We start from the raw sequence: 3840 nt of genomic DNA, 5'->3' as shown, positions 1-3840 counted from the left end.
TAGTGTTTAACAATAGTTGACTCAAAATATTCACATTTTTGTGTGGAAGAGAAACCTTTGAGAGTTCAACACTTATTTTATTTTTAGTTTTATTTACATGCCTTATTCAGTAGAGCACACAAATGTAATGTAATCTGCCTCAATAAATGTGTATTACATAACTCGTTAAGTAGTATTCAGATAGGTGTATAATTGTATGGGCATGTGATGACTACAGCACAACGTGTACTAATGCTAGTCAAAACCAAGAGGTTAAACTTTTCAGATTATATCTGGTAGCAACTGTTAAGTGATTCCCCCCAAAAATGTTTACCCTGAGAATTTTTAGTTGGATTCTAGTAATCAATCTTTAAGCGAATGATAAGTTAATATGTGGTTGTAGAAATATCACATTTTCAAACTCTGTAATTTTGTTCCTTTTACAATTATAAAGCCGAGTCTGCAGATGAATGGAGGGGTTCAACTATTCCAGAGTATCTGAATTCACGTTACTTGGACTTACTGATTCTCCTGAACTCCAGATATTCTTTTTTGTGGTGTTTTCTGTCTTCTATTTAATGACCATGTTGGGCAACTGCCTGATTTTGCTCCCTGTCCTATCCACCTCACACCTTCACTCTCGCATGTACTTCCTGCTCAGCAACCTGTCTCATTGACATGTGCCTGTCCTCTTTTGCCACACCAAAGATGATTATGGACTTTTTTGCCCTGCGTAAGACCATCTCTTTTGAAGGCTGCATTTCTCAGATCTTTTTTTTACACCTCTTCAATGGGACTGAGATTGTGCTGCTGATCTCCATGTCTTTTGATAGGTATATTGCCACATGTAAACCTCTCCACTATTCAACAATTATGAGCCAAAGAGTGTGTGTTGAGCTTGTGGCAGTTTCTTGTTGGACAGTGGGCTTTCTACATACAATGAGCCAATTAGTTTTTCCCTCTATTTGCCCTTCTGTGTTCCCAATGTTGTAGACAGTTTTTTCTGTGATCTTCCTTTGGTCATCCAGTTAGCTTGTATAGATATTTATGTTCTTGGGACCTCCATGATTTCAACCAGTGGTGTGATTGATCTTACAAGTTTTCTGCTTTTGCTCACCTCCTACATCATTGTTCTTAATACTGTCAGGGACTACTCCTCCACAGGATCCTCCAAGGCTCTTTCTACCTGTACAGCACATTTTATTGTTGTGTTAATGTTCTTTGGGCCCTGTATTTTCATTTATGTGTGGCCTTCCACAAACTTCCTGGTAGACAAAATTCTCTCTGTTTTCTATACTATCTTCACTCCCTTTCTGAATCCACTTATCTATACTTTGAGAAACCAGGAAGTGAAGACAGCAATGAGGAAGAAACTGAATATTCAGTATTTCAGTCTTGGGAAAACTGCTCCGTGATACTTCATGCAATGAATAGAGATCTCCTTTGTGAGATATAATATCAACAGTTATGTTCTTAGAGCAATCAAAAAATTAAACTTAGAATTTACCTTTCAAATCATTTAGTTTAAATTTATGAAAAGAAGTCAGGGATAAGAAATGTGCGACATCTTGACGAAAAGTTAGCGCAGTGTTTACAAACCTTTTGAGTTATGGGTCTATTTGATAATCTGGTAAAATGTAAAGGTGATTTTCATAGAAAAATGAACATATCATCAAAATTGTGAACATAAATTCAGGACTTCATAGACCTCTGGATCCTACAAACATACCTCGGATTAAGACTAATTAAAGAAGCCTGAGATAAAATATGAATCTCCTGTTTTCTAATCCAGAATACTCCCATTCTGTACAGCCTTGTGGTACTCTGATGGTGTTTAGATTAATTTAGAAGTATAATTAGCAGTGTAGGACAAAACAAGTATAACACTGGAAATAGTTTTATGGGAAAATTTATACTGTGAAGAGATTCTTTTAGTTAATGTTCAACGATCTTGATTTAAGGGGTTCAGTTGTTTGAGTTCTGTGTCAACTCTGAAAATAAGAGAACAGTTCAAAGATTCAGAAATTTAACAATACAGTTTCTTAATAGGTGTTTATACCACTATCACCCTTCATAATTAATATAGTAAATAATCAAATAATAATTTGTAAAGTTTAAATCATAGACAGTAAACTACTCAAATCTGACTGGCTTTCAAAATCGGGCTGAAAATTATAAGTATGATGAATTTATTTACTACCAAGACTCAATGTTTGCGAAAAATATTAGCTATTAAATTAATCATAAGTTTTTCATTTCCAAAATAAATATTGCAGCATATTATTAGTCTTAGAAGAAGCTTTGTGTCTAATTTTCAACATAATATAACCTATGGAAAGAAAGGAAAAAAAGAATTTAAGAAATACATAGCATGATTCTCCCTAATTTGGTATATTATTGATCATGTTAAATAGATTTTTTATTACAAGAGAGTCTTTGGACATCAGCCAGCCAGTCCAATTTTCTAACAGTTGAAGTATTGAAGGTCCAGAGAATTCACAGGACAGATTTAAGGCTGAATCACTGTAAGGGGCAAAGACATTTCTGTAAACAAACATGGACCCTGGAATTAAATCTTGATTCTGTCATTTCCTAGTTGTATTATCCCTGGGGATTCACTTTACCTCTCTCCCTTTTTCATCTCTAAAAATATTGTAAAAGGTAAATTAAATATTTGTCATGACTGCTTTATGGAAAGTAATACAGAATGGGTTCTAAAAATATCGTTTCTATTTCCCTAAAACTTCTTCCCAAAATACATCTTATATTAAAGTAGTATGCCTTTGAAGAATAACTTCTTTCAAAAAAAGTCACTAGCAGGTTAAATTCGATATTCTAGTTTTAGCATGTCTCTAAGACTGCAGCTTGTTAAGACGTATGACAGAAAAACGAATAGAACGTTTTCCCGTTTTTCATTACTAATATGGTTGGGGTGACAAAACTAGGTTAGATTGCATGGTATTTTGATATACTGATAAAAATGTGTCTACTTAAAATGACTGACGTATATAAGAAGAGTTCCGGAAGCAATCAGTCATCATAGATTTGAACAGCGAGTAGCATAAGAAAAACATGACTTTGCCTTGCAAAGAAAGAAATGGCATTAATAGTTTTGCCACTTAAAAGTCCAAGATAATTGTAAAACATGCTTCAACACAACCTCCAATCCAAATATTTAACATTAAATAATGTGCAGAAGCTTATGAAGAAATGTAGTGTTGGAGCTAGATAGAAAACCACATTTTAAATTTGAAACACTAGTTCATTTTAACAAATTATAGACATGAAGTCCTTGCCCATGCCTATGTCCTGAATGGTAATGCCTAGGTTTTCTTCTAGGGTTTTTATGGTTTTAGGTCTAACATTTAAGTCTTTAATCCATCTTGAATTGATTTTTGTATAAGGTGTAAGGAAGGGATCCAGTTTCAGCTTTCTACATATGGCTAGCCAGTTTTCCCAGCACCATTTATTAAATAGGGAATCCTTTCCCCATTGCTTATTTTTCTCAGGTTTGTCAAAGATCAGATATTGTAGATATGCGGCATTATTTCTGAGGGCTCGGTTCTGTTCCATTGATCTATACTTCTGTTTTGGTACCACTACCATGCTGTTTTGGTTACTGTAGCCTTGTAGTATAGTTTGAAGTCAGGTAGCGTGATGCCTCCAGCTTTGTTCTTTTGGCTTAGGATTGACTGGGTGATGCGGGCTCTTTTTTGGTTCCATATGAACTTTAAAGCAGTTTTTTCCAATTCTGTGAAGAAAGTCATTGGTAGCTTGATGGGGATGGCATTGAATCTATAAATTACCTTGGGCAGTATGGCCATTTTCAAGATATTGATTCTTCCTACCCATGAGCATGGA

The 3840-nt window shown here is 34.7% G+C and overlaps 1 pseudogene; it reads left to right on the top strand.

Moving 5' to 3' along the window:
• Nucleotides 1–449: 449 nt before the first annotated feature.
• Nucleotides 450–1394, top strand: LOC112206276 (olfactory receptor 4K2-like; annotated as a pseudogene).
• The last annotated feature ends 2446 nt before the right edge of the window (nt 1395–3840 follow it).

Source organism: Pan troglodytes, chromosome 17, assembly GCF_028858775.2.
Source record: "Pan troglodytes isolate AG18354 chromosome 17, NHGRI_mPanTro3-v2.0_pri, whole genome shotgun sequence".
Taxonomy (NCBI): domain Eukaryota; kingdom Metazoa; phylum Chordata; class Mammalia; order Primates; family Hominidae; genus Pan; species Pan troglodytes.
The sequence above is the reverse complement of the archived record's forward strand: the minus strand, read 5'-3'. Positions and strand labels throughout refer to the sequence as shown.